At 50.6% G+C, this 8516-nt stretch overlaps 1 non-coding gene across 1 annotated transcript; it reads right to left on the bottom strand.

Annotated features, from left to right (window-relative positions):
* Positions 1-384: 384 nt before the first annotated feature.
* On the bottom strand, positions 385-548 carry LOC119656340. Its single transcript, XR_005250043.1, has one exon. It is a non-coding gene; the product is annotated as a U1 spliceosomal RNA (small nuclear RNA).
* Positions 549-8516: the final 7968 nt, after the last annotated feature.

Raw genomic sequence — 8516 nt, 5'->3', positions numbered from 1 at the left:
ATTCGTCCCGAACCTCAGCGAAACAGCTGCAGCAGGCGGAGCTGTGCTCCTGGTCGTCGTGGCGCCTAGACGTCGAACCGCCCCACGACTAGCGGTTTCGACACCGTGCTGTCCATTACGAGAGCCCGACCAAGTCACCAAGTCAGACGACTCCCGCCGGTTATCCGTACCGGACCTTAAATTTCTCCTTCTTCTCAATTTTGGTGGTGCATTTTATCCCTAACTGCCAGGTGTTGAGATAGCTTCCTTAGTGAGTAATCTGCAAGACTGCAAAGTTCCTGCACTTTCCTCACCTACCCCCTGAGACGCTGCGGTGGCGTACATCCATTCAAACTGAAGCTATCCATCCCTCCTCCTTTCACAACCGGGCTTGGGACCGGCTTCGGCGGAGTTTCGCGAACGCCATTCCCGGCTACCAAAAATTGCATGCACGAGTTATCTGCATTAGGGATAATCGCGGAGCTCAACTCGACCCTAGTGCAATGGCCAAGCCTCGCTCCGAGGGAATCGCCTTAATGATCACGGTAACCCCTGCGCCAGGTAAGTATTATTATTATTTTCCGAGTTATCACAATCTCGGCAGATGCCGGATTTTACCTAATACTAGCACTAAGTGCCAAGCATTTAGGCTCGGACGATCCTACCTACTTAAAAACTAAAGGGGCACTGGTGGTGGTGGCCGGTGGTAGGTCAGTGGGAGAATCCGTCCAGTACTCCCCGCAACATCGAGCACGTATGCAGAATGGTGTACTTCTGCATGGTTTGAACCAGACTGTGCGAAAGTCCCAGGACATCAAGGGAAGCCGTGAGGGATCTAGGTACAATACCTGTAGCTGACAATATTATGGGAACTACAACCACCCGCTCGAGACGCCAAATTTCTTTGATTTCCCGAGCCAATGGTTCATAGTTCACCTTCTTCTCCACGTATTTCCGTTCAATGTTGCTATTATGGGGGATAGCAACATCAATAATATACGCGGAGCGACCCGTCTTGTCAACTAACAGTACGTCAGGCTTGTTGTGTGCGGTATGGCGATCAGTCAGAACTTGCCGGTCCCAATACATGCTGTAAGCAGAACTATCAAGTACTGCTTGCGGCTCATATCGGTAAACCGGACATGTCCCCGTGATCAGCCCATGCTTGTATGCAAGGTTTTGATGGATAACCTTACATACAGCATTATGCCTGGTGATGTATTGCACCGGTGCCATAACAGTACAGCCAGAAATGAGATGGTCCAACGTCTCTAACGCCGAACCACACATTCTGCACTGGTCGTTCTCCACCCGTTCTTTCATGATGAGCTTTTTATAAGCTCGGGTGGCGACCACGCCATCCTGAATGGCACACATGAACCCCTCCGTCTCAGCAAAGAGCTCCCCAGCACACAGGCATCTGTTCGACAAATGCAAATCGACAAATGGCTGCCAAAGACAATTCACGTGTTTACCGTGCATTGCCTTCGACTTCCATTCCTCGATCCGCTCTTGGTCCGACTTCACCCCACTCAGAGGATTGAAAGATCGATCCTTCAAGTTAAGTGGAGTCAGTCCACAGTCTGCCTTACAGACAGCCGCATGCAAGGGACTCGCCTGCTCTTTGCTGTAAAAATAAGCGCGCAGCGAGTCGACTTCGCGATGATGTTGTGCCGCCACGTCAACCACGCCCCTACCTCCGATGTCACGAGGCAGGTTCATCCGCTCCACGGCAGACTTTGGGTGATGCATTCGGAATTTGGACATAGTTGTCCGTATCCGCCGCTGGACGTTTTCCAGGTCGGTCTTCGTCCACGGCAATATTCCGAATGCATAAGCCAGTGAAGGGATAGCGAATACATTCAACGCGCTTATTTTATTCTTCCCCGAGAGATGCGATTTCAGCACCAGCTTTACACGTCGCAGGAATTCGGACAGCAGAGCTTCCTTCAGATCACCAACTCGAGCATGGGTTCCTTGCAGAATTCCTAGGTACTTGTAGAAGTCTGTCTCGGTCATAGCTTCGATGTGGAGGTCACCAATGCTATGTCCGGAATGCGGCTCGTGATGACCTTTGCGAATGGCTTGGATTCGACATTTGTCTAATCCAAACTCCATCCGAATATCACGGCTGAACATGTCTATTATTCGCAACAGACTTCTAAGATGGTTGTCAGTACCAGCATACAGCTTGATGTCATCTAGGTACATCAAGTGTGTCAGTTCGCACTTAGCACGTAGGCCATATTTTATTGCAAAACCATGCCCTCTAGCATCATTCAGTAGCGATGAAAGGGGGTTCAGTGCCATACAAAACCAAAGAGGACTCAATGAATCCCCCTGGAAGTTGCCCCTCCGAATACGGATGGGCTCTGAGGTATTAGCACCCTCAGATGTACGGACTGACAAGGTGGTATGCCACCCTTCCATGACTGTCGCCAAAAACTTTATTAGTTTCGGATCAATGCGATACAGATGTAGGATGTCGATTAGCCAGGTATGCGGAACGCTATCAAAAGCCTTGGCATAATCGATATAGCAACTGAAGAGGTTTCTTTGGCCTCTAGTTGCTTGTCCTACAACTACCGAGTCGATAATGAGTTGCTCTTTGCAACCCCTTGACCCAACTCGGCAGCCCTTCTGCTCCTCGGACAGAATGTTGTTGGTCTCGAGGTGCGCATTGATCCTTCCACTAATAATGGACGTGATGAATTTGTAGAGGGTTGGTAAGCAAGTGATCGGTCTTGTGTCTGCGGGGTCCTGCACCGTGTCCTTCTTAGGGATAAGGTAGGTAATTCCCGCAGTGAGGAAAGGTGGAAATTCCTCCGGCCGACTCATGACCTCATTTATACTGCGTGCCAACCGACTGTGTACGCTGGTAAATTTCTTATACCAGAAATTCTGCACCCGATCCAGACCTGGGCCCCTCCAGTTCTTCGAGATGTTTATGGCTCGTCGAACTTCCTCTTCGGTAACATCCGCGAAATTCATGCCAGGTGTATTGGCATGGCGGGTGGCTTCGGCGGTGATCCACTCAGCATGCTCAGCATGCTGGGCAGGTAACCCCCAAAGTCCACCCCAATACTCTTTCGCTTCCGTCACCGAGAACTGTATTGTCTGGGCGCTCTGTTGGGATTCGTTGAGAGATCTGAAAAAGCTCCGCTGGTTCCTCGCGTATGTTGCATTCTGGACACGTCTGGAGTAACTTTCGCCATACCGTCGCAACCGACTGCATATGACAGAAAGTTTCTGTTTTAGTGTGTCCAGAATTTCAACAACGGGTGTCTCACAGGGGATGGCATAGTTCCGGTAAACCCTCTGCACTTTATTTCTCACCCGTCGGCTGGCATTGCCAGTGCTGATCTGAATCAGTCTAGCAATGTCCTGCCTTAGTGAGTCCCGCCGACGTTCCAGACGAATTTTCCATGGTGGATCTCTTTTGTCACTCAAACCAATAACGCGAAAGCGAATCTTCTGACCGTGCAATCTGATAGCCGCAACTGCACCACAATACACAAGTGATTGTAGTTGCAGCAGCGACATATCAGCACACAGTCGAGATGCAATCTCATCATTGATTTGAGATAGAATTCCCGGAGTTGCTGGAGATGCATAGAGCCTGGGAATGCCTGGTCTATGCAATGGATCCATATCCGAGAATTCTATACACGCTCTTTGGAATTCGTCCCGAACTTCAGCGGAAACCTCAGCTGGACGGTGGAGAAGAGTGCTTCGGCGAGTACTGAACCTGTTGCCTGCAGTGCGGCGTGGTGTTGTTGATGCCGCCGCCTCTGCCCCCATCGACTCTCGGTCACCAGTTTCCCCGATGACTTCAAGTCGAACACGTTCCCTGATGGTGGCCGGGATTGTGGCACTGCGAGTGATGAAGCGGTACTGGTCTGCGACTCGCTGCACAGTCACGTGCGCGAATTGCGGGAAACGCTCGACGAATCTCTGGTGCAACAAGGGGCGGTAAGATGTTGTACCCGCCCCCGCCGTTATTTCGTAGTAGGAGCGGATGATGAAGAGGTTCATTTCTTCAGTCCATTTCATCCGCTTCCTACGCGAACCTGCTGAAGTGGTCGCCACAGATTGTGGCGAAACAGCTGCAGCAGGCGGAGCTGTGCTCCTGGTCGTCGTGGCGCCTAGACGTCGAACCGCCCCACGACTAGCGGTTTCGACGCCGTGCTGTCCATTACGAGAGCCCGACCCAGTCACCAAGTCAGACGACTCCCGCCGGTTATCCGTACCGGACCTTAAATTTCTCCTTCTTCTCATTTTTTGGTGGTGCATTTTATCCCTAGCTGCCAGGTGTATAGATAGCTTCCTTAGTGAGTAATCTGCAAGACTGCAACGTTCCTGCACTTTCCTCACCTACCCCCTGAGACGCTGCGGTGGCGTACAGCCATTCAGACTGAAGCTATCTATCCCTCCTCCTTTCACAACCGGGCTTGGGACCGGCTTCGGCGGAGTTATTATTTCCGAGTTATCACAATCTCGGCAGATGCCGGATTTTACCTAATACTAGCACTAAGTGCCAAGCATTTAGGCTCGGACGATCCTACCTACTTAAAAACTAAAGGGGCACTGGTGGTGGTGGCCGGTGGTAGGTCAGTGGGAGAATCCGTCCAGTACTCCCCGCAACATCGAGCACGTATGCAGAATGGTGTACTTCTGCATGGTTTGAACCAGACTGTGCGAAAGTCCCAGGACATCAAGGGAAGCCGTGAGGGATTTAGGTACAATACCTGTAGCTGACAATATTATGGGAACTACAACCACCCGCTCGAGACGCCAAATTTCTTTGATTTCCCGAGCCAATGGCTCATAGTTCACCTTCTTCTCCACGTATTTCCGTTCAATGTTGCTATTATGGGGGATAGCAACATCAATAATATACGCGGAGCGACCTGTCTTGTCAACTAGCAGTACGTCAGGCTTGTTGTGTGCGGTATGGCGATCAGTTAGAACTTGCCGGTCCCAATACATGCTGTAAGCAGAACTATCAAGTACTGCTTGCGGCTCATATCGGTAAACCGGACATGTCCCCGTGATCAGCCCATGCTTGTATGCAAGGTTTTGATGGATAACCTTACATACAGCATTATGCCTGGTGATGTATTGCACCGGTGCCATAACAGTACAGCCAGAAATGAGATGGTCCAACGTCTCTAACGCCGAACCACACATTCTGCACTGGTCGTTCTCCACCCGTTCTTTCATGATGAGCTTTTTATAAGCTCGGGTGGCGACCACGCCATCCTGAATGGCACACATGAACCCCTCCGTCTCAGCAAAGAGCTCCCCAGCACACAGCCACCTGTTCGACAGATGCAAATCGACAAATGGCTGCCAAAGACAATTCACGTGTTTACCGTGCATTGCCTTCGACTTCCATTCCTCGATCCGCTCTTGGTCCGACTTCACCCCACTCAGAGGATTGAAAGATCGATCCTTCAAGTTAAGTGGAGTCAGTCCACAGTCTGCCTTACAGACAGCCGCATGCAAGGGACTCGCCTGCTCTTTACTGTAAAAATAAGCGCGCAGCGAGTCGACTTGGCGATGATGTTGTGCCGCCACGTCAACCACGCCCCTACCTCCGATGTCACGAGGCAGGTTCATCCGCTCCACGGCAGACTTTGGGTGATGCATTCGGAATTTGGACATAGTTGTCCGTATCCGCCGCTGGACGTTTTCCAGATCGGTCTTCGTCCACGGCAATATTCCGAATGCATAAGCCAGTGAAGGGATAGCGAATACATTCAACGCGCTTATTTTATTCTTCCCCGAGAGATGCGATTTCAGCACCAGCTTTACACGTCGCAGGAATTCGGACAGCAGAGCTTCCTTCAGATCACCAACTCGAGCATGGGTTCCTTGCAGAATTCCTAGGTACTTGTAGAAGTCTGTCTCGGTCATAGCTTCGATGTGGAGGTCACCAATGCTATGTCCGGCATGCGGCTCGTGATGACCTTTGCGAATGGCTTGGATTCGACATTTGTCTAATCCAAACTCCATCCGAATATCACGGCTGAACATGTCTATTATTCGCAACAGACTTCTAAGATGGTTGTCAGTACCAGCATACAGCTTGATGTCATCTAGGTACATCAAGTGTGTCAGTTCGCACTTAGCACGTAGGCCATATTTTATTGCAAAACCATACCCTCTAGCATCATTCAGTAGCCATGAAAGGGGGTTCAGTGCCATACAAAACCAAAGAGGACTCAATGAATCCCCCTGAAAGATGCCCCTCCGAATACGGATGGGCTCTGAGGTATTAGCACCCTCAGATGTACGGACTGACAAGGTGGTATGCCACCCTTCCATGACTGTCGCCAAAAACTTTATTAGTTTCGGATCAATGCGATACAGATGTAGGATGTCGATTAGCCAGGTATGCGGAACGCTATCAAAAGCCTTGGCATAATCGATATAGCAACTGAAGAGGTTTCTTTGGCCTCTAGTTGCTTGTCCTACAACTACCGAGTCGATAATGAGTTGCTCTTTGCAACCCCTTGACCCAACTCGGCAGCCCTTCTGCTCCTCGGACAGAATGTTGTTGGTCTCGAGGTGCGCATTGATCCTTCCACTAATAATGGACGTGATGAATTTGTAGAGGGTTGGTAAGCAAGTGATCGGTCTTGTGTCTGCGGGGTCCTGCACCGTGTCCTTCTTAGGGATAAGGTAGGTAATCAACGCAGTGAGGAAAGGTGGAAATTCCTCCGGCCGACTCATGACCTCATTTATACTGCGTGCCAACCGACTGTGTACGCTGGTAAATTTCTTATACCAGAAATTCTGCACCCGATCCAGACCTGGGCCCCTCCAGTTCTTCGAGCTGTTTATGGCTCCTCGAACTTCCTCTTCGGTAACATCCGCAAAATTCATGCCAGGTGTATTGACATGGCGGGTGCCTTCGGCGGTGATCCACTCAGCATGCTCAGCATGCTGGGCAGGTAACCCCCAAAGTCCACCCCAATACTCTGAACCGAAAAAGCTCCGCTGGTTCCTCGCGTATGTTGCATTCTGGACACGTCTGGAATAACTTTTGCCATACCGTCGTAACCGACTGCATATGACAGAAAGTTTCTGTTTTAGTGTGTCCAGAATTTCAACTACGGGTGTCTCACAGGGGATGGCATAGTTCCGGTAAACCCTCTGCACTTTGTTTCTCACCCGTCGGCTGGCATTGCCAGTGCTGATCTGAATCAGTCTAGCAATGTCCTGCCTTAGTGAGTCCCGCCGACGTTCCAGACGAATTTTCCATGGTGGATCTCTTTTGTCACTCAAACCAATAACACGAAAGCGAATCTTCTGACCGTGCAATCTGATAGCCGCAACTGCACCACAATACACAAGTGATTGTAGTTGCAGCAGCGACATATCAGCACACAGTCGAGATGCAATCTCATCATTGATTTGAGATAGAATTCCCGGAGTTGCTGGAGATGCATAGAGCCTGGGAATGCCTGGTCTATGCAAAGGATCCATATCCGAGAATTCTATACACGCTCTTTGGAATTCGTCCCGAACTTCAGCGGAAACCTCAGCTGGACGGTGGAGAAGAGTGCTTCGGCGAGTACTGAACCTGTTGCCTGCAGTGCGGCGTGATGTTGTTGATGCCGCCGCCTCTGCCCCCATCGACTCTCGGTCACCAGTTTCCCCGATGACTTCAAGTCGAACACGTTCCCTGATGGTGGCCGGGATTGTGTCGCTGCGAGTAATAAAGCGGTACTGGTCTGCGACTCGCTGCACAGTCACGTGCGCGAATTGCGGGAAACGCTCGACGAATCTCTGGTGCAACAAGGGGCGGTAAGATGTTGTACCCGCCCCCGCCGTTATTTCGTAGTAGGAGCGGATGATGAAGAGGTTCATTTCTTCAGTCCATTTCATCCGCTTCCTACGCGAACCTGCTGAAGTGGTCGCCACAGATTGCGGCGAAACAGCTGCAGCAGGCGGAGCTGTGCTCCTGGTCGTCGTGGCGCCTAGACGTCGAACCGCCCCACGACTAGCGGTTTCGACGCCGTGCTGTCCATTACGAGAGCCCGACCCAGTCACCAAGTCAGACGACTCCCGCCGGTTATCCGTACCGGACCTTAAATTTCTCCTTCTTCTCATTTTTTGGTGGTGCATTTTATCCCTAGCTGCCAGGTGTGTAGATAGCTTCCTTAGTGAGTAATCTGCAAGACTGCAACGTTCCTGCACTTTCTTCACCTACCCCCTGAGACGCTGCGGTGGCGTACAGCCATTCAGACTGAAGCTATCTATCCCTCCTCCTTTCACAACCGGGCTTATTTATTATTATTATTATTATTTGTAAGCAAAGTATCGTTCTTAACACAACAGAAATGTTCGATAACCTGGGTGCCTTCGTTTCTGCTGTTGATAAATCGATACTGATTTCTCACGCCATGCCGAGTGTCCAGTTTATCGTAAAGGTTTTTGTAACGGGTTACAACGATCGCTTTCTTTGCTTCCCGGTTGGCATTCTTATGAACTTGACCATTGGCGAGCGTTTTGTCGTGGCGCTTGAG

This window comes from Hermetia illucens, chromosome 4, assembly GCF_905115235.1.
Source record: "Hermetia illucens chromosome 4, iHerIll2.2.curated.20191125, whole genome shotgun sequence".
NCBI lineage: Eukaryota > Metazoa > Arthropoda > Insecta > Diptera > Stratiomyidae > Hermetia > Hermetia illucens.
This window is presented reverse-complemented; position numbering and strand designations above follow the sequence as displayed.